This window comes from Lineus longissimus, chromosome 12 (genome assembly GCF_910592395.1).
Source record: "Lineus longissimus chromosome 12, tnLinLong1.2, whole genome shotgun sequence".
Classification (NCBI taxonomy): Eukaryota; Metazoa; Nemertea; class Pilidiophora; order Heteronemertea; family Lineidae; genus Lineus; species Lineus longissimus.
The window spans coordinates 16938374-16962255 of record NC_088319.1 but is presented as its reverse complement, the minus strand read 5'-3'; the positions used below and the strand labels follow the sequence as shown (position 1 = coordinate 16962255).

At 41.6% G+C, this 23882-nt stretch overlaps 1 long non-coding RNA gene across 1 annotated transcript; it reads left to right on the top strand.

Moving 5' to 3' along the window:
* The first annotated feature begins 1606 nt into the window (after positions 1 to 1606).
* Positions 1607 to 23492, top strand: LOC135496948 (uncharacterized). The gene is made up of 2 exons (XR_010448742.1): positions 1607 to 1873; positions 22474 to 23492. It is a non-coding gene; the product is annotated as an uncharacterized LOC135496948 (long non-coding RNA).
* The last annotated feature ends 390 nt before the right edge of the window (positions 23493 to 23882 follow it).

Genomic DNA, 23882 nt, shown 5'->3' with positions numbered 1-23882 from the left:
ATGGCTGGGAAACCAGCCTATTTTCGCACCAAGATCTCAGCATAGTTATGTATTGATTCTCTCTGGCTTTCTCCCCGAAATGGGACACAACCACATAAAAACAGTTTCTTGCAACATCAACTACTTATTGCACGACTTGCCCTAGCTATCCTTCCGAGAGGAAGTACCACTGACATTTGAAACCCGAATCCGTGTACAGCGAAGGCTAAGCAAAATGCTTAGTGCTTTTCCGTTCAGTTCGCAAAGAAAATTATCGGGAGAGTAAAAATGCTTCAAGTCACAAATATTGGGAGAGATATACATGTAAATGTTTTTATGGTGCGTGTACGATTGAACGTATCCATGAACATCAAGGGATAAAACAGAAGCAATATCCTACATGAGCTTCCTAGTTTGGTGGGTTGCGTTCTTTTTTATAGAGTCAAAATTTGTTACGAAATGATCAGGATCCTAACAGTAAAAGAAACGATGCACACAGGGTATCAATGAAAATCGAAATGCACGTTGTACATGTATATATTACTCGCTGTGTCAACGCATTTTTTAGACCTGTGACTTGGAGGGCAACGTAAAGCAACGAACATTATCCGCGGACCCGGCAAAAGGATAATGAATAGTGCAGCGTTAGCCCTATTCCATATATTGTAACACGTTTTCCCCCATGTTGTGTCGGCTTCAAAGGAGATGGCTTGAAAATGACGTTTTTGCAATGCATCCTTTGCCTGACGTGTCAATAAAATACACAGAAAAGAAGACGAATATCTCAACTGAATGCCGACCAGCCTTCTGTGCATGGTTTGGGGATTACCTCGCAGTTCATGACGAGCATACGATATATACCGCCATCGTGCAAGAAGAACTAAGAAGAACTATACCGCATTTGGTTATTTACTAGGACCGGTGTGACAGCGGATATAGTCCCCCTGGAGTCATAGTCCGGTAGCATTGTATTTGACCAATTAAGCAGCATGATCTATTGTACCGCTAACCCTAACCAAAACATTTAGCAATGCGGGCTATTGTTACACGGACTATCAGCCCTAGGACTACTATCCCTTGCACACCGGACTGATTTTCCCCTTAATGCAGAAACATCTTTTACGATTGTTTGCAGCACGTTGGCCTTATATATATCGCTTTGCCTTATGCGAACATGTGTGCGCGACTTAGTTCATGAAGTTTACAGCCTAAATGACGTTACGAATGTTTTATTTGCCTTAGACATCTTAATGTACGGTTCATCAAATACGTAATTTATCAAACTTTGAGGTTTTTTTAATTATCCGAGGCCGAAATTAATTAGTTGCGTATTCTTTATCTCAGTATCTACATTAAGTTGATGCAAGTTCATTACAGGTTGACATTTTTTTTCGTCGATATTGCCATAATGAACAAGACATTAATGATGCCTGGCTAAGCTCATTTCAACCCAATACGTAGTCTCTAATGCACACCATTACACACGCATAAAAACAACTACAGAAAAAATATCCATAAAATACTATCGAAACCGAGCAATCTAACGCCAAAAGAACACCACCGCGTCATCGCACGTGACCGCCCACGCATGCGCAATGACTCCTTCTGTCATTTGAATGATCCAAAGTGTGGGCATTTAAGACTACCGGAGGTCTCTAAAGGGTAATACTCAACAACCAATACCCGCGCAGTCAGTAGTGATTGATATAAAGCACGAGAGATCTGCGTATCTGTCCTTACTTCTTCAACAGTCACTCTACAGATAAGATAACTTAAGATGCTGCGGTCAGAACAGTACCTTTGGATCGTTCTGTTTGCCTTTTTGGCAGTTTGCTCTATATCACAGGCAAGAGGGATACAGAAACGAAGTGAAGGATCCAGCTTTACGAATCAGGTAGGAGAAGTTTTATACGACTTTGAAAGTCAAATACGGTGACCAGTTTTGTATCGATTCCACAGGGCTCAAAAACTATCACAGCTATTGGCAATACCTTTACTCCGTCATGTCAACAGCTGTTTCTCTATATTAAGTTTCTGATCTGATCTGTTTCTAATGTGATCGCGGCCGAACAATTAAGTTTTTCTTTATCTTCTTTTTACTTTTATCACTTTTTTTCACTTATCTTTGCCATAAAAGCAAAGCTTTCCCTCCAGTTGACTCGAAGGCGTTTCATTGAAAGAATTTTGAGTTAACATCATCTTTATATGAACCAAACACTCCGAATCTATGTGATGCCGATAACTGTCTTCTTTGAATCTAATGTCTCAGTTAGCGCACTTTCTCATCCACTTTCTTCAAAAACAAATCGAATATTCTTAGATATTCTTAAATTTTGCTATTGCTTTTAAGACATTGAATAATATTCACAGGTTAAATCTCTTTGTCATTAGAACTTCACCGATCTTTTTACCAAAAGACGCCGCTATTTCGAAATGTCAATGAACTTTTCGAAAAAGGGCGATTCACGCGCACACGACACCCCGTTTCATAATCACAGCGTTTACCATTGTTTTACAAGGTGCACTTCAGATGTGGTAGACAGTAGATCGCACTGGGATCTCGAATATTTAAATGCCGTTTTTTATTTTAACCTCTCACTTTATTGAAGCGATGAAATTTATGTGATTTCGTCGAGTTACTAAAAAGAATGTTCGACAAGGCTTAAAGTGTAAGGAGCTTTTAAAGTAGATGGGGGCTGGTTTTCCGAGTTTTCTTGGGTACTGAACTAACCCCGTACAGATTCGTCTCAATCGCAGTGGAAATGTCGTCTGTTATTTTCACAAATTTGACCTAGCCGCTGAGTGTGGCATTAAGTACTATATTGATACTTATTTGCCCAATTCCATATGTGTAAATGTGCCCGTTTTTGTGGGCTACCCAATATATTGATTTCTGGTAAAAGTTAGGTCAAGTTTCAAATGCTTTGTAGATAATTTATTAACTATAATGTGCGCAAGAAACGCCCAGTTCTATAACTACGAGACATCAGTTGACATGGAAGACGTCACAACTACTTTCAAAAACCTCCCACAACTTTTACTGTTGTTATTTTTCTTCTCCTAAGAAATGCTATTTCGCCATTACATGAAATTTCGGTCTATTCTAAAGTGGCAGTGAGAGTTCTCGCGTCTTCTCTACAAGCTTAGAACTTTCTTCTCCAATAACCGATACGGTGAAATTGACAACAAGCCACAATCATACAATGGTGTGTCAGCAACAGAATGGAGAACCTAACGGTAGTGATTCAGACAACAAATGAAAAAATCCGGAGACAAATTGACGTCTGAAGATAACAAGCCTGTCTCCGGATATTGAGGACGAGAACCTTTGAAAACTTTTCAGATGTACCCGTACGAAATTAAGTTCAGACAACTGAATGCTTGCGTATTCTGACAAGAATCGAAAGGAAACACGTCTTCCGAATGAGCATGTTCATTTCTATTAGTTGAGAAGACAGAAGGTTTCAGAAACGTGTTCGGGATTCAACCACCTTTAGAAATGTATGCCTGCATATTTAGCATACGTCATGCATCGTATTCTGACATGAAGACTCCACTGTGTGCATTTAAAAACGAAGGCTTCCATGTCACATGAGCCTGGCCTTTATCATCAGCGGTTTTAACCATTCTTCAAGACTATAACGTGAATACAAATGCGAATTAGTAACAGTAACGGTGAACAGTAACACGAACACCGAACCAATGTTATCTAGGATCGCTGAAACGTTCTAGCCAACGATCCCAGTGCGATGATTATGCTGGTTATGGTCCGCTGGAAATTGACAATAGGCTCGCCGGAATCCATTGTGGCTGATCGAAATAGAGAAACCCATTGAAGCAGGCTCGAAACGCCACGCTGTACGAATCATATTGGCGCAGAAATTAAGGAGTAGGTGGACAATAGACCTGCCGACTCGAGGACAATAGAATCGTGTTCATTCAGTGCGGTGATTCCAATTATTATGCTGGTTATGGGCCATTTGGAGATTGACAATAGACCCACCGTAATCCTCCACTCCTGGTCGAAAGTAAGGGAAAATAGTGCCTCATAATCCTCGAAAGTTGCTTCGCCCCTCAACTACAACCAGCCACAGAGAATTTAGGAATCAGTCCAGTAATCATGCAAATTCCCGCGGCCCGTAACCGGCTCATTTGATTTGAACCACCAAACCGGATACCAATAAATCGTCCAAATCATGAATCAGATTGAAGAGATGATATATTTCCGGCACTGCATTTTGTTTACCAGTTGCTGGCGAAGGTTATTGACAAAATTCAACAGTCTCAGTAATTTGCCTGTCCTATTCGTTTGGCATGGCGAACGCTTTCTGACTATCAACTATACCTAATTAGTGAGTTGTGGTGGTCTAAGATGGTGTGGGGCTTGGGGTGCAGTTGACGGATCATAGATAGAAGTAGGAGCGTCTGTTTCCTCCTTCCGAGTGACACTGACGGTGTTCGTGGCTGGCTTCCCGGCTGTTACATCTGTCCGCCTCACCTGATCCCCCCCCCCCCCCCATTTATTCAGAGGAGATCATTGGTCATATATCATTGCAAATTCCTGACACTCTTGCACCCGAAGGAGCATCCTCGATATCAATTACAAATGTCATGGCTTATTTTACTCATTTAGTGTAACATTCAAGTATGCATTATTTTTGCGTTTCGTACAGTTGATAGCTCGATCGATATTACGTGGTCTGATCGAGATAATAACAAGTGTCACTAGGAGTAGGGATACCAGTAACCTTTTGCGTTAGTCGTCATACCGCCGGTATACAACGGGTGTCGGGCTTAAATGTATCTTTCTCGTTCCTGACATCATGACATTGTATTTCATTTTCAAGAAGGTATTAATACGATCTGTTATGTCAGTGTTGTATTCCTGACAAAATCGTTGTCGGGAGATGAATTACATAGATTTGTACACATTTTGCAAATAGACCTGATTGGGACGATAATGGACCAGTGCTGCTGTGAGCATTGCGAGCGTGGCTTGTACACGGGATCTCTTCCAGCGTGGCTCGAAAAACTGGACGACCATAGTTCACAACCGAGAGACCCAAAGCACCTTGACAGGAGGATGGGAATCTTTCTTCACGTATGATACCATTTTGAAAATGTATATATCTGTATGATTTAGTCTGTTTCCTTCATCGAACTACACAACATGAGGAAACTCACTGGATTGTAGGAAAGAATAAAGCTTTGAAATTGAAAAAAATCCCTTTAGAAAAGGCTTGCCTTGGTGTTAGAAGATTTCTGCAACAAATACCACGATATGCAGTCGGAGATTAGCATCTGGGTGGTACAAATACTAGTAATTCCACTTCGAAAAGGCTTTGAACTTAGAATGGGAGGATTCAAGTTTTTACATGAGTAATGCTTTTCTCAGAAAGGAGACGAGCGCCGGAATAGAAAGCGACGCTGTGCGTTGTCGATTACTGTTACTTTGCTAATTGAGGTCCTTATGCCGTGACTACAAAAACCGTGACCTCGGGGTTTCAGTCGGTTCGCCGAAATGTGACTGGGGGTGAATAAAGCATATTACATCAAAATGGTTGCCAATTCATTTTTCAAACAGGGAGGGCAATTCGGAGACACCTCGCCTGGTCACGTTTTAAGCAGAGTAGTTGCTAATTGCAGGACATGTTTACCGTGTCTTTAGGCCAGGCTTGAATGTCAGAAGGTTCTGGTTACACCATTTGCTTGCCGGTCGAGATCGTTGCTCACTGCAGAGCAAACTCGCGATAAGAATTCCGCGGAATATCACAATCTCTGCTTGCAGAGATCCTGTTGCAGAGGTGTTAGCGCGTGTGCAGAGGTTTGAAGGATCTATTTGATACATATTACCCGTCATTGTGATCAGCTTCTACAGTATGCGCGCGAGTACGTGAGCAGTTAGTCTTTCGACCCAGTCAACCTCAACAATAAACCCGCTACATGTATGACTGTTACATCGCCCTAAGAGTAAGTTGAATGATATCATATTGTCAGCAGGCTCAAAGACCAATCAGGTAATATTCGAATTACCGTATCTTAATTTGCAGATTCTGGCTAACGATCCTGACTATCTGGTCCCTCTTCACTTACTGATGACACATTATCATCGCAAAACACGACTCATCAATTCGTATTAATGTATTCCAATCGTAATTACATTTCAATGGTTTCTAACGAATGCGATGAAGGAATGTATATGATTGAGTAGTTTGGAACACGTATTAGTTATATCATCAGAAAGGCGTGAAAGTCCAATGATGTATCTCTCAATCTGATATCAACCAGCTTTAGCTAGATGTCAAAAGTCCTTAACTCCTTCGCTACAGACACTCTATGTCTGTGGCCATATACACTACGCCACTCTCATAACCCAAAACTCATCGCACATTTATCTCGACAACTCCCACATAACACTTAGAAATGAAAAGAAAAGGCTTTTACTTGAGATAGTGAGACACTCTGATCTATTGATGAAGATGGAACCAAGATGAGGAACAAGTGATTCCATTTATCCTGAAATGTCTTTCAGAAAGTGCCACAGGAATTGTTTCACCAGTTTGATCGAACTATATAATACAACATTAGTTCAGCTACCGGTGGGCACTGATAATATTGACTCATGACAATCAAGTGTCGATACCAAACATCAGTAGCGTGTTTCCCTTTTGGGCATCTTGTTACAGAAGTACCATGTCTCTCTCTTGAAAGTGCACATATATCTAGTAACAAAGAAAATTGAAGTGTACCCCAGGCGTGTCGACTATGACATTTGTTTTCTTCTTGTCATAATTCAATACAAGGAGCGCAGGACATAAAGGCAAGTACAGGCTGAAACAAGGATCGGTGCACCTTGGGGAATACCTGTGATCGGCTATCACTCTAGACAACGCCTTTATCATGCTCCAGACAGCGCCATTGCTGACTGTTACTATAATGCGTAACACGACTGCTGATGCACCTTGTGCACCTAGTCTTCGCATTGATTGCGTCCCTTAATCACGTATATGGTGAGTTCTCAGTAACTTTGAACGTCTAACGTTAGTTTGGTATCGCTCAATTCAGTGTTACAGATGAGATATGAGCAAATTTTACAATTTTGTCACACACGATTTGATAATATATACCTTTGAACATTGGTTTGATGCAAAAAATGGTGAATCCGATAAATTATACTTTCAAACTTGATCTAATTTATACCATAGACGCATTGTCGCGTGACTCAGGAATTCCTGTATCATTTGAAAAAAGATATAATTCATTCATTTAAATCTGCACATTTAAAATCTTCAAATATGTTTTTACCATCAGATGACGCTCTATGAATATTAACAGAGACACTCTCCGAGCTACATGTAAATTTGAAAAATAGTTTGTGAAATCGAACGCCTACCACGCATCCCTCAAAGGCAATACTTAGTTGTGAAAGACGAGCGTCGTATGATGTCGGACAAGGGTATAAGGACTCATGATAATAGAGTCTCAGGGCAATTTTTGTAGAACGCGACTTCCATTTGCCTATACCCCGTTATCTTACGATAATCATGTCTACTATATCAATCGATAGTTCATGGGAAATAACTTCCAAGAAAACGCCCCGGGGAAAGGAGACAGGTCTGTCGAGTATTTTGTGCGATTGGTGGCCGTGTAACTAAACATGTACAACTAGACATAAGTCCAACATTATAAGTGTAAAGGTGTCAGTGTTTATCCTTTTTATAAGTCTCTCCAAGGATTCAAACCCATTTTCCCATCCTGATAAGGCACTAAAAATCCCTACGCACATCTTACAACATTAAAAATATGCATTGTATTGAATTCAGATGTTTAACAACATGATACTAACGTGCCAACATACAAAAAGAGCGAGAGACACCGCGATATTTGAGATTAAACCGTGTGGCATACCTTGTGCATTCCGCCTCCGCCCACAAGGGGAATAGTGGCTAGGTGAGGAGGTATTAAACGACCTTTGGGATGCCTCTGCTTGCTCTGTGTGACCACAACCAGGAGGCACAACCCCTTTTAGAAAGTTCAGCTAACGGCTGGGCTGGCCGCCACGCGGGAATTTGTGTTCGTTGAACAAGGTCGTGCGGAGATGGTCGATCAGCGAGGCAACTTGATAATGTCTCGAGGATGAACGATGCAAACATTCTTCGTTGTTCTAACCGCATTCTAGTGTTTTCCACATCGTTCTGGCCAAAGGTACTCGGATGAACTACTTGTGATCACACTATTACAGTTTAGTGACAAGACGTCAGCCAAGTACCTTTGACCATATCGATCTGAAAAACACTTTAATGACATTGCTACGTCCTTTTGGCTTCAAAGCCACTCGCGAATCTTCGTCGTCTGAACCAATTCGGGCGTCATCAGTTCGAATGCCAAATCTCGTGCGACTCAGCTTGATTCCAAAACATTTCAAATCGATTTGTCCTTTCTGACTTCACCGACTTCATTCTTTTCATATTAGGTTTACACCCACGCTTAATTTTCTGGACGGTGTCGTAATTCGACTTCGTTCTGTCATGAATTGAATTGAATACACCAAGAGGCCCTGGCCGTTTGTCGAGGCACCGGGCATGGTGTATCGTAACGGAAGATGTAGTGTCAGAAAGAAATGCCACGTTTGATTAAAATGTAGCTGTCTACTCTGAGCGGATGTCCGCAGTCTCTGTCGACCTTTTCATTTCTCTACGGCTACACTACACTTCCCTTCCATATTTGGGTTCTTATGCCGGTTATTGCAAACGACGATCGACTAGTCAAAGAGGCAGTCAAAGCGATTGCGACCAAGATTTATCCGATGCTGTGGCGTTTCGTTGATGCAGTCACGAATGGGCGCTAATGACATGTAGTTATTGGCTCATTGTGCAAGGCTCCGTGCATGCTAGTTTCTCACAAGTGAGCATCTCAAACGATTGTGACCATCGCCACAGCCCATTGAGAAGGATCACGTTGAACCACCTTTGCTTACATGTGCCCTGAACACGTGTGATCACAGCTGCTGAGATTCGAGCTGATCGACTTACTTTTCCCCAACGAAAGTGGAAGTGAACACTGCACCACATGGATATGTTCGCATAGTACATCGTGCAATGCATTTCCGTGCTATACCAAACAAAGCTACATGTACCTTGAACTCAACGCAACCGACTGGTTCAGATTCCCCCTTTATAAAAGCATCTTGACCAATTCCAAAAGTTGCGCCCAAGTTGCAGTGTCTGTACATTTCAGTCTGCACAGCTGGGTATTAAAGATAGCTTACTCTCTCTTCCCATATGGCACCAAATGCTGGCATATCCAACTCTCCAGTTAGAAATCACACCGTGTGAACACAGCTTCCGTTAGGTCTCTCTTGCCTGGTTGTCATCTCCCGGCGACTAATGTTAAAGGGTAATAACGTGAGTGAAGGATTAAGCGTCAATCCAATTTTTAGTCTGATGTTAGATCTATTAGATTAGCTCGAGATCAGATAGTGATGAAATGAACTTCTGACGACTGAATCGAGTTGGTATTAAGTTAGTCTTGAGATTGATACAAAGAAGGTGGTAAAACGCCCATTGATTTCATTCTATTGGCATAGTTTAGTTTAGTTTATTCGTAGATACATGTACACAGCAATATAAAACATAACAAAACCGACACAGTAAATAAAGTGCACTTGTAAAAATATACATTGGTAAAAGTACATGCACCACTGGTAACCATACAGGTCATAATGACCTTTACAATGGCACCAAGAAAGAAGGACGACAGAGCGGACATTCCAGATGATAACGACATGTGCATCAGCCAAGTTGGGCGGCAATTGAACCAGCGACAAAAGCATGCCTCCACCTCCACGGCGTATGATTCAAGCGAGCATTGAAGATTTGGATCGAAATCAACATCATCAAAAGTTCAGCCAATGAGGTTTTTACAACATATTCCGATTTAAATTGTCTGACGCCGCTGTAGTGATTGATGGCTGATCTTCATCTCGCCTGTATAGAATCATTTAAACTCTGCATAAGAATTTGATATGAATCTGTTCAAGTCTTATCCCTTAACCTGTTTGAACCTAAAAGGGAAAAGCGTAGACCTTCAGCAATGGGGAAATAACGCTATTTCCACTTGCATAAGCTTCTATCCGTAGGCCTAATTTTACTCGTAGTTGGACTAAAACCAAATGTAACAGGGCGCGGTTGGAGAGAATCAGAAAGTCAAAGGTATACATTCATTGGATTAACTCCTCTCTAAGGATCCTTTCCTTATGTTTTCCTTATATTGGTGATGTTTTCGGCAGTTAACGCCTTATCTGAACTGGTGGAGAACATCATGTTTATGTCGCCTGGCCGCTGAGAGAAGCCAAAACCAGAATTTTAGAGTAGCATCCTGCCTTGCAAGCCGACAAATGAGAGTAAAGCAGACAATACTAGAATTCCTTTCAATAAATTCTGCCTTTTGTCAAAGGAAGAATACTATCTGCCTTCTTAATGGGTTTGACCTTAGCGTAAAGTTAAAAGCACTAAAGCTAGATGCAAGTGGAATTCTTTATGGATTAGATGTTGATCTTTGGATCTTGATGCCGTTTGACAAGATGGCATTGATGCCTCGTTTAAAATACCAACGAACTAGACATCACGGACTTCACTGCATGTACGCGTATTTATGTAGAAGTATAGCAGTCGGTGATGCTTTACAAGGTTGCTGGGAGTGAGTGTCCTTTCGTCAAGTTTACGGAAAGGCAACAGCTTTTATATCATGAATGACTACCAGCCTGCATTTCCTTTGCTTCTTTATGGTCAAAGCTTGCATTAGCTATGTCATAAACATTAGCCAGGCTCGTCAAAATCTCACCCGCTGCTCTCTCAAGCGATGGTGCTCAGATCAATAGTCAACACCCTGTCTAATAGGTGAATCTGGTTAGATTATTTAAAGGTTTTCGATGAGAGAAAGTATAGATTTTATCTAGAAGTTATTTTCGGATTCTGAAATGAAATTTGAAAGAAGATGTAACGATAGGAAATGCGTGATATCATGTGTTGCCTTCATGAACTTCTTGAACATAACCTGTCAGATATTGCACACGTCAGAGAGTAGAGAATATTGCAAAGCATGCTTCATTTTCTGGTTTCTTGAACTTTCTGAACCGATCTTTTTATAATTTCTTTTAAATGCAGCACGGCCTCGGCGGATGATTACGCAAATGCAAAACTGATTGGTCACACCAAGATATTTCCCGTTTTTCTAGCAATTTGTGTTGTTACCAACAAGAAAAACTGAGAATACTTAGTCAAGAGCTCATACAGAAACCAACCTGCACGCAATCGAAAAGAAGACGTTTCTTTCTAGAATATTACTTGCCATGGTTACAACTAATGCGAAATGAATAACCACATATTGTACACTTTAACGTCACTTACACCGGAACTACACAGTCTTATAACAAAAAGTGTTGAAATAGACAACGTGCGTGAAACTCAACCTAACACGACTTTACTGAAGTCCTGTGGGTTTCAGCGGACCCAGAGGCAAATCTTTACCAGCCTTATAAACTGCGAGTGACACCATGAGTTGGTTGTCGAATGTGGTGCTAAACCATCCGGGAAAAAATTATATAAATAAATGGACAGCTCAGACAATTCTTTTTAGTTCAACACTCTGTTGAGGCCAGACGAGACTTTGGAGGAAAGCAGTGTTTTTGCCAGCAAGTTGAGTTTTAACTTTTTGCACTCTTATGTACCCTGAAGAGTAAATACTCCACATTCATCGATCCTGGACAGAAAGGCCAAGCCAGGACATGACGACATGACCACAGGACAACTTGCTATTGCCAAATCATTGTCTATCTATGTTTAAACTGACCACAGCACCCCTTGGTAGTCCACCATATCACTCCATAAGGGTGACACAGCATTTGTCATGTTTGTATATTTGACGGAGCTGTGGTACTACTCGTCGATGCTACGTAATTCACTTCGTTGTGTGCAAGGAATTAAAAGACAGTCAGTCATTCAAAATCGACGAGGCAAAATTGAACATTGCTTAAATCCGATGTGAGTGTTTATAGCGAAATTTATTGATACGTTTGTGAGTTATGTCCCGGTTGGGTAATGAGAAAGGGAAGGCTGTAGTTGCTATCATTAAGTGGAAACCACTCACCACGGTCTTGCAAAGATTGGTTGAGTTTTAGGTCATATCGAGATCGGGGAACAAACAATGACAGCTGGACAGTTTCGCACTATGACGTGGCTGGTGACCTTTACCAAAAGTCCCTTTCAAGAAAGAACATTGTAACTGACTTCGAGTTACGAGCAAGGAACACAATTATTATTTATCATTTGACAATTTTCTTTAAGATGTAGACGAGGAGATGTCTAGGCTTTTCAACCGCTTTGTCCGAAGGAAAGAAAGATATTGCTTTTGACAACCTCCCTTTTTTGCCGCTCTTGAACACCCACCATTGCCTTATACATTTTCCCCTCGACTGCTTCTCAGTAATCGGAATATAAATGAAAAAAGCTTTCGTGTATTTCCGAAGGCGTATAACGCTTTGTGACTGGATTAGTTCACCGGGATGAAGATGGAGTGAAATGTTGAAAAGGGCGTTTTGAGGATAATTTTAGGATATTATCTACTCCATGTTTTAGTTTAAGGTGTTTTTTCTTATTACTATATTGAGTATTCTTCTTATCAAGAGGTCCGAATATAATGACTACTGTCTTTGCTGAGCAAATTTATGCTTTATAGGAGCAAACTGTTCCCTAATGGTGGGGGATATTTCCCTATTTCCCTTGTTGATCCTGTGTTAGGCTGCATAACTTACCATATTTAAAATCAATTAGCATAGCGTCTGGCCAAACTCTATCATTAGTGCTTGACTCCAGCAGTAGTAATGGTAGAGCCCCGAGGAACGGTTTGCTTAATTGAAAATCAAAGCTTCGATTATCAGACTAGAAATTCTTTCAAGCTTCTTATGTTACAAAGCTCAAACGGTGAAGCTAAAATGTACCACCAAACCAGATGTTCGAAGGTCTGGACAGAATTTGAGCTCCACTCGACAGTCTCGATTTTCGTACAGAGATGTTACACCTAACTTTTAACGAGTTGTCAGCACAAAACATATTGAAAACTGGCTTCGACCGCGGCTTGTTCTGTCGAAACCAAGACAGCATGCACATGCAGCTTAGGTAACCATCCGAAACTGTGCTTTTAAAATCCTCTTAGTGAGGAAAATTCGATGCCTGGTTCGTTACAAATATTCACGAGCCGGGGGAAATGACGTCATCAGGACGCTATTATGTTTTGATCGAACGCGTTTTCTATCGCTTTTGATGTGTCTACAGACATTTGAAGATATATAATTCATCATACTCTGACTGATCTACACTTTGTTCTGGGCTCACCTCCAAAACTTAATCAATTCTCATCCATCATTTAACCAAAGGGAACCTTTGATTCCACTTGATTACGAATATAACGGCTATGATATTTGAGTGATCTGCCCAGGGTTTCGATGTTCAAAAGCACAACATTCCCGTTTTCTCTAAATGTTACATTACAGGCAGACTATCGGGAGGAGCTTGGTGGTCGAATTGACAGTGTTCCAGTGACGATTATTCACAGATGGGGACTCGGTCGGATTTGATTTAGCAACCAATACATTCCTCATACAAGCGATATACTTTTATATAAGAGTCCCCTATCGGTGACTTCGTGTAAGTTAATCCGATCTACCTGGTTCCAGCATGGTCGCCTTCTCATGAACGATACTGAGTAGCTTGCCTTCAGACAACTTGCGCATAGGTGAGACATACCTTTTGTACAAAAATAATACGCTATAATGCACATTAGCATTTCCCTCTGCTGGGAAAGAACCTGTAGCAAAACGATCTGGTTTTAAAACGGCAAACAATGATACATATAACGAGAAAAAATTGTCACCGTCAGGTTCAGAGTCCTGATGAGGATGAAAAAATAACAAGTCAGCTCTGTTATGTGCAGGTCTGGTACTGATGTACTTCTTAAAGTGATGTCATCCCGCAGGGCAAAAGGCATTCAATGCATCATCGATAAGCGCATAATTGAATCTTGTCGCCTTGTCACGCCTGACCCTCGATGGCTACTCCGTAATTTACTGTCAAAGTATGCGTAATCATCGGTTTTCTCACTTGGAAAAAGTGGTTTGTGGTTAGTAGTAGATGGGTAAGTGTTTTTAGAGATAGCAATTATCCCCGTGTAACAGTGCTGGGCCATTCTCATCCCCGCCCCAGTCAAGACCATCGACGACCCATGGCGCCCGGGGAAGCTTCAAATGCTATTCGACTAGACAGGCCGGCAGGGCGGGCGTCTCAAGCCATTAGAACTAGACGACTATAATCAGGCTGATAATTGCTGAATGATGCCCAGGTTATGATGGGAGATGGAAATTTGACAACCACAAATTAAGTCAAGGGGAACGAGTAGTTCACGTTGAGAAGATATCTTACGGGCGAAAGCATGCGGTCTGCTGGGTAATTCGTTCTGGTCACCATAAAATTGGTCCTAGATATACAGGTTCCTGATGATCAACCTCCTTCCCAAGGCCGTTAGTTCTCGGACTTTCGTCAGGATGTGGTTGACAGTCAATGGCTCGATGTTTATAGAGGAAGAAGTCGTTTTCTGCAATTCCACACTTGTGGTGCAAATGATGTTATAATCTGCACTGGCGGAATATCATGACCTGCTCTGTTTCGGTGAGATCGTGGTTGTTGTTGACCTCTTCACCCACTCCATTCATCAAGATCCTAATAGCCTAGTGTCATAGCTCCAATAGCTACATGTAAGAGCGGTCGTGACTACCCATATCTTATCACAAACTTCAAGAAGACGAAATCCGGCTATGGTACACAAGCCAATCAGAAAATACCAACCTTTGAAACGGGAAAAAGGAACATAGATCTTGCTACTCGTCTCTTGGCAACAAACAACGTTTTTATGTCGCAGTTTTACCTTGCCAGTTGCATATAGTTGTTGACTCCCTTAGCTATCGCCTTGGTATGACCGAACCGATCCAGGGTTCCTGGGCAAGACACTTAACCATGTACATGTTTAGTTGCATCTCTCAAGCCAGGACTCAGGAGTATCAATGGAGTTCCAGTTTGCAATGATCAAGAGTGGTGAGAAGCTCATAAGTCTCCCTGAAACGCAGCTCCTTCCACGCCCTTTATCAAAATTTGAACTACTCTGAACATTTTCACTTACAGAGTTTCCCTCTGGAACCTTTTCTTTAGAAGACATTGACATAAATAATAAGTAATTCATGTAATCTAAAATAAGAGATTTTATTTGTAATACATTGCCTTCATATCTGGCAGCGTACCACGGGACATAAAAGCGGAGGTTCGTGACCTTACTGACGGTCACCAGCTGCACGAGAACACGACGAGAGTCTTGACGGGATCATGATGGGACTCGAACCGCTCGCCGACATCATGAATAGGATTCCTCACTTTTCTATCTCTTGACAATAACCATTCCCCAAGGCACAGTGCTACCGGATATCATAGCGGCAAATGTCAAAGGTTTGCCATCCGCACGGTCTGAAAAATGCATCTATTATGACAAGTTTCTCTTTCTTTCCTTCCACCTCAAGGGATTGCTGAGGTGGAGTGGAAAAACCCTTCGTTTCCGTCGATTGCGGCACCAGTGATATTAGTAACTGAGATATTATTGCAAACAAAAGGGAGCCTCCGATATCACACCATGCCTTGTCCAAGGTTTGACCTTTTTTGACTTTCTGAGTAAGAGTCAACTAGGAATAAAATGGCCGAGTTCATCTGGGGCCCGAGGGTAGAGCAGGAGTGTCACGCGGGTTACATGATGTCAAAAATGAACATGTCGTGCAGGGGCGAGGGTAGGGTAGAGTGTCACAAGGAATTACATCATGACTGAAAATGAATATGTCTTGTGGGATTAACTGGCCCCTGATTGCCGAGTAAAGGTCTCTTTGTTCTGGTGATTGTGTTTGGAAATAATCATTATAAACCAACAATGTGATCCTTGTTAATATAATTACAATATTACGAAACTGTATCTGTGTTGGTCAATGATCTGAAACATGACACAATAGTGGAGTAATGTGATTGAATGATGTCATATTTCCCATGGTCGTTTTGCGTCGGGTCACGTGCTGTCATTCACGTTCACGTCGTCGTTCTCGAGTAAACCTGAGGTTCGAGCCCACGAGAGGTAACCGGGCATTCAAACGAACCTTTGGACTTTTGTACCGATCCGCTCGGGTCCAACTCCAGATCACACCCGAACTCGTCAAGGATGGCGGTGCCAGTGTTCAGTGACCAAACATAACTGATTGTAACCGCCTCTTTTACAGCTTAGTTTACCATGTCTCTTCCAAAGGTCGGCGTTTTGACTTTCTGCTTAGAATGTCACTATGAAATAAAGAAGGCTCGCTTCCATTCAAGAATCTCCACTAAGTCTAATTGCGGCACCAATGCTGATGAACCACCGCATGAACATGGGAGTAGTTTCTACCAAGTATCGAGGCTTCCTCAAGGTGCAAACTTCTTAACCCCACCACTCAAGGAAATGAATCGCCAGCTTTTTCGTTCATCGACTTTTCTTCCTTCACTTCAAAATGAAGAACTTTAATTTCCGTCCATCAGAGACGAACTTTAATCGATCGGATTTGTAGGAAGGTGAATTATCAAGAATGACACTAACCGATGAAGTTTTAATCCTATAAATCACCCGTGCCCTTTAACAATGACGTTAGAATCGACGAAGTCTGGTTTTAACTCGATGGATATCAAATTATGCAATGTTAACTAGAATTTAATCTGTTTAACTTTGTTAGGATAGATATGGTTCACCTCTTGGGACACTACATGTAATGATGTTTGGAAATCAAGGCAGGGACTTCCCATTCTCGTTTATAATAAACATCTGTGGATGCATCGTAGCAAACAAGGCTCGGAGACCGCGACGTACCTGACTTTTGGCGGGCACTGGCTGCATTGTGGTTAGATGCTAGAAATGATAAAAAAAGAAATTTCAACCTGCAAATCATAGACTGTCATTTCAGATAGCCTTGGACAAGAAGTAAGGGACGTGATATTAAACTTAATTGGTTTTGTATAATTGTGCGATAGCTTAGTGAAATACCGCTTAATAATTCAAAAGCAAATTACTGTAAGAAGCCGATCACTTCTAGTGATGCTTGCTAAGCGCGAACACAGACACGGATAAAAGGGGCATCTGAAGCGTTTCCTCTTGGTCTCGCTGAGAAAATGGCATATGCGGTATATGTAAGAAGTGACTTCAATGTAACATATAATCCTACTATTGGTGGATTAGCAACGCAAACTACGACGTTTAGATGAATTATGCCGTTTATGTGATGACCTTACGGCAGAATATCGACTCATGGCCTGATACATGTTGAATCGCCAGCATTTGTTATTCACAAAATATCCCCCGCCAATGCATCAGAGTAGAAAGGTTAGCGTCGAAAAACTCACTTTTTCTAACCTAAAAATTGTGTTGGGTCCCAAGATTATGATTAAGAAAAAACAAACATTAAAAAAATCTGCCAAGTAGTTTTCGCTGAGCGGCCAAAAAGGACAGTGACATTCATGTACTCGACTCTAAACCGTACAAACAGTTATCGACTGACAGTCTAGCATGCAGTAAGTATGGGCCGCATTGGAAAATATGCCTAATTGCTTCTGGGGGAAAATAGTCCAATACAAAAGTCTCAAATGCCCGTCGGTGCAGATGACGAGTCTAATGACAACTTGGCATTTACTAGACGGAAAAAAATATCATTTTGGGGAGGCGATTGTCAGAAATGATTACATATCTCATATCTAATGGGGGATCTATGTGTCTCCGTAAAGAAAGAGACAGAACCCCGTCTCGACACTAGTATGTTGTTCCCTCTCTCATGGTTGGTTGTGCATCATGTTTTAACTATAAGCACAAACTTTCCTTAGCGGCATCCGTTTCTTTATGGGGCCTTGTTGATTTCGTTATAAGGTTATACAGATGCTATTTCGATCCTAGATGTTGCTTAGCATCATCGTTGAGGCAGAAAATAGCAAGTTTTCCATATTCGCTTGCCAGTGCCGGAGAATCATTGTATTTTTATATTGGTTACAAGTTCACTATCTTCATCAGCATTCATTAGCTGCTAAACTTTCACAGTATTCGTCTTCATGAAGAGTGCACAACGTAACTCTGCTAAAGCGTATTTAACGAGTAACAAAAGCATCGAATGATTTTGAAAAAACCTGCTTGGTTGGTGTCGATGCAATACCCTCAGCTTCGAACATATCCCGTACCGACGAGAGGTCTGAGGTAAAAGAGTAATTTGTAAACAAGGCATTAAGATTGGCCCGTTCCCTCTGCCTGGTTGCATTCATGCATATCATAAATATTATCAAAGATGTCATCCAGCGGCGAGATGATATGTTAACCTTTCACATACTGGGGCTGTTTCAGAATTGGTCTCCTGAACCAAGGACGACATATACAAGCATTCTTTGTCGTTGATCGGATGATCTTGAACTTTGTGGTGCAATATGTTCCCACGCCTGGCATTAGATGGTACAAACCATTAAGAAGTTAGCCATTGATTCTTGGAATGGCTACTCTTGTTCAATCTCCAGGTGACTTTCTCCTCGACTTTGCCAAGACGTCGAACAGCAATCACTGAAAACATTTCTCATTAATGGTTTGCAGCCCAAGTGGCACTTCATGTCCCCTTGTCACGTTTCTGAATGTTTAAGCAGCATTCTCTTATGCACGTCTCATTGTTTTGTCAACGCGTGTAATAAGTTACGGTGTTACCTCGTGCGATTTCCACTTGAAAACGAGACGTACGGTATACTCAACGTAAATAATGTTGGCATTAGTCATAGACTGCGACAACGCATATCAGCCAATCACTTTCATGACTTTACCATGCATTACAACTGATTACTAACCCATCCCTTTTCTGATAAAGCAGCAAACTAACGCAAAGAAACAAATGACACAGATGACATGGATGACATCACCTTATGTCTCTTGAGTAAGCCGTGATCTGTGCGCACTTGCAAATGATGAAGTACATGCAGCACCATTCAAGTTGAAGTGGAATGATTCCTATTGCAGAAGTTTCATGTCCTAGATGCCCATTGAAACAATTGACAATATCGTATGCCCAATATGCACAATGCTATCATATTCACATTTGTTAAGTTGATGGTGAAGGGTCAGCGTTTATGGAAGCGAAAAGTGCACATGATGTACAGGGAATCTAGGTCAACTTCGGTGAAACGATTACGAAGGCAATTCTCCCATTCTTCTATCTTTCTGTATCTTTTGCATTCATGATTCCATTGCATTCATGCTTTAGTAGCACAATCAAAGCGGATATGGGTATACTTTTATACCTGACAATGAGTATACACCTTTCCAGAAATGGGGCGCTGAGTGTCCGAAATAGTGATGTCATAAGGGGAAACTAGGCCTTATGGTGGAGGGACAAAGGAGATAGTCATGGTTGACCAACACACTTGAAAGCCTTCAGTGACGGACAAGGGGGAAAAAGATAGTTCTAATGCAAGCCACCAATTTCGGGAAGCATGTATAGCATACTATGTCGTAGGCCTCCCCTGTTCAATGCGAACTACAGGCCCGACCTATGCATTGTTGAATTCGGACCTTCGTTGCCGGCTACTGTGTCTTAAGGAAGCGCTTGACAGCCTTTGGATACCCCCGCCAACAATTGTCACCTTCCCGTCAGTGAACTCAACAACATATTTCTTTGGAATATCATTTGTCGAGATGAATGGAGATAAGCCACGACTTTCGTAGAGTACTTTTTGTTATTCTTTATGGAAGCAAAGAAGACAGGAAACAGCGTCTCTTTGCTTTGAAAGCGGTCTTTATGGTCTTCTCCTTTCTTGAAACCACAGTATAAGGCCATTATATATAACTTGGAAAATTCGAAATAACGATAAGTACAATGAATGTAACAAGTGAGCCACTTGAACATGCTGTGAGGCGGCTTTTTTAGGGATATTTCTTCCAAATTCTGCTATCAAATAACGCCCTTCATCCACATATTCTTAGCAGTCTCGCCTGTTAATGTCTTGAGCTGAGTCGTGGGCAGGTCTACGACGCGATGGATATGGAATGAGTAGTTTGGGAAGCCCACCTGTTTCAAGATCGAGGACTGCCTATCTGCTTAACCGGAATAAGGAATGACATTTCAAGCTGCATGACCAGGATGTGAATTTATGAAAATGAAGAGTAATATAGAAAGTGACCAAATAGAATTGTCAGGTTCTTTGGACATCACGCAGTAGAACCTTTGAGAAGTGATTCTTGTGACTGAGACTTGGGAAGAGTAATCTATTGTATACGCATGCAGCCTCTACCCATCTATACTACTACATATAGATGCTCCGTTATAAGAAAGTGGTTCCATGACGCTCCCTGCCATACGTCGTCTCTTCCCGTATGTTCTGAATAAAGAGTAATTATGGAATCGGGACCTTGGATCAAAATCGAACATTTCCCTCTCGGCTTACCGGCCAATACTGTTTTACCCTATCATGCGGACAGAAATTCCCTTTTACCTTCGCCGCATTTTCGTCCAGCGCGTATCATATCATTATTTGCGTCATGTTCATTATTTCCTCACATGCCGTTCCGCTGCAGCAGGTGTAGCAACTCACTGAATTAACTGGTTCAATATCACACCACATCGGTGCTGATCGTTTTTACATCATGATATACTATGATAAACTGTCTTCCTTTATTGCTGTGAGGGGAGGCATTTTGTGGAGGAGAAGTAATTGAGTTCAGGTGTCTCGGAGACGGAAAACGCTTGTTGGATCTTGTTGACGCGCATTAAAGGCCACCGTATGCAAGGCATCGGACAGAATTAACAGATTCTCCGCCAAAATCAATTGATATGACAGTTGTTTGATTCAATTTACATGTCTGATACTTGCTTAGGTGACTACAATAGATGGAGTCTGACAAGGTCATTATCAGAGTCATCAGCAGGGCTCGAATCCCTCCAAAATGCTTTAACAGTCTCGCAAGTCACGAGCATTATTGGAGCGCCATTGGCAAAACGGCCAAACTTTTACCACTAATGTTTCCCCTTTGAAAGCATTTCTTTGAAATTTTCAACTTAAAGTCAGTAGTGATTCATGAAACATGCATGGTTTACCCCTAAGCCAATTCCCGTCCGTTAAGTAAGTACGCTTAGCACTGATGAATAAATCCCTTAAGTAAACGAGGGTGCTCTTATCTCACTCGCAACAAGGCGCATGGTAGGATGAGCGTCTTTGCAAGCGATACCCTTCTGATCGGGTGGCTGGAATGCTTCTCTATGTTTATTAACTCTAGCGGTAACAGATCATTAATGCATAACCGACTTCAAACAAACCCCTCACAGCGCACGGCATCCTAGAGGCACGGAAGTTATCAAAGCTCCGACGACAGTCAACCTTCCAGATGGCGATCCAATGAACACGTCAAGGAAAAAAAACTGAACCTAAAAGAGAAACTATGAAATAATCATTAGAATAATTTCTCCATGTTTCTCATTGATCCGTATTTCTGCAAGTGAGAAGCTGTTTTTGATTCACTGCTGCACAAAATGTAAAACAGGAAGCCGTATGTTTCAATGGTGACGTTTTTATGACTTCCGTGTGATGGACGCATTATCGCCTTCAGAGTTTGAAGAGTTCATGTTCTTTGGTGAGTGAAGCAGTTGAATATGACTTCAAATACCACAAATCATTCAGCATGAAAGATAATGGGTTAAATGTCTTTCACCATAGATGGTATTTTTGAGATTCTGTCACCTGTTTACCAAAACAGGCCGGCACTATTTCAATCAATTCGCACAAGGAGATGCTTCCTGTACCCGAGTACCACATGCCTAGTAAATTAGTTCTAGTGCAGAGTGATAAAGAAAACAAACATGGTTTAAGGTTCGGCTTCTGCTTTGAAACTATAAACGGCAGTTGTTCGTGCAAATGCATTTTTCTTTCCGTAGCGAAAAACTCTGGTATGGTGGTTCTTTCCCGTTTGCTTTCAAACGATCACTGATGTTATGCTGAGAGTTCTGAAATGATAGCCAGGTAATCATGGATGGGGGATGAGTAGTCGATGTTCTCTTGGCACGCTTGCTTCAGTGGTTCTTTTCCCGTCATGTAAAATACCTAAGAATAAATGTCCATTTCGTTTTCTGTGAAACATACATATACCTTAAAACGTCCATCTTCTACCCTTGTGACCCTTGTTGACTTTATTACTTAATACATCTGATAGCGGAATAGGTGGGACCGGGGTGGGAAGTTCCACCTGATTATTATGCGTTCATTTTCAGCTGCTTTTCCTTTTTTTCAGATTGGGGGGCTCAGCCGATTAGATTTATGGAGAGGTATATTTGATATTTTCATCTTCAAGATTTCAATACCTCCAAATCTTTTCTCTCTCCAGGTTGCGACAAAAGAAGAACACGAGGCAACAGGTAGGATGCTGCTGCGGCTGTTAGACGCCGCCATCGAGGGTCTGCGAGAGCAAGGAGATGATGGGAACGCTGTAACAAACCTCGTCAAAAAGAGGGATTACGTACGAGATTGCTTCTTCCACGCTGTCAGTTGCTACGGGCGGAAGTAGATGAACATCAGCGCCGTCTGGTGTGAGAAGGTGATAGCAGTGCCATCTAGCGAAAGAAAGAGGAGGTGTCCGATGTCAGTGCCATCAGTGGAATATTTGTAAAATAATTGTAACTTTTTAGTTCATGTTTATTTGCGTACGTAAAAGGAATAACTTTGAAAAGAAAAGCGCACTGGAGATCACTCTTACTTTGCTCAATACATCAAACACGAGATATCACCAATACTTTTCAAAATGGCTTCTTTCTCCAGAGCACCTGCTACACAGCATCGTATGATAAGCATTTACAGATCGCCGAAATAACAACTCGTTGATTTATCTGCAACATCAGCCTCGTGAGAAAGTAATGCGGCCATTCTGACTGGATATGGAGACACGAAATCTCGCATGAAAGGAAAGTTAGCTTGGCAACACCAAATGGACTTATACCGATAATCTTCGTTCCTCAAATTGTTGACACGTGGTGATGAATCTACGAAGTTGCATTCCTGTCCGTGGATCGACATTCAGTATTGTTGGTCCTCTTGTGACTTTTCTGTGTTCGTACATGGATGTAAGAAAACGGGCTTTTAAAGAACTTTAAGATAGGTTGAACTGACTTCCTTTTACAGCTTGAAAGATGCGCCAACATCCAAAACCGACAAACCAGGCTCGCGCGGGAGCGCCATCAGAGGGACCTGGTGAATGTCTCCATCTAGATATCTATATGACTTCAGCCAAATACATTCGGTCGTTACATGTATTTCAAAAGACAGGCCAGTCAGAAAATAATTGTTTATTCACACAAAGAGGTGTAAGATTCCGTTTTCAAAGTCTGAAATAAAATGTTTGTTTCCTAATTGTTTAATCTTGCGTTATTTCTAGTGCTGTGATAGTCTGGCCATCCTCCAAACAGCTATCCTGAAGAAACAGCTCCACCGGTGTATCCAAAACAACAAATTCCGGGGTTTGCACCAGAGATCGAACTGAGAACGTTTGACGTTAGAGCCAAAAGTGTTAACCTTCGGGTTATGTTACGCCCCTGACTGAGATATGCCTATCGATCAAGACAATTCCCTTCTCACTGGTGCTGTACCTTTTTGATGACATCACATTTATGAAAGCAAATCAGATGTCGGTAGGCCTATCTTGCCAACAGCTAGATCATATATGTTGCTGATTGTACCTTTGTCTATAGGCCCACTGCTGAAAGTACCTTTGGCCATAGTTAGTGTCTGGTCTGATGGAAT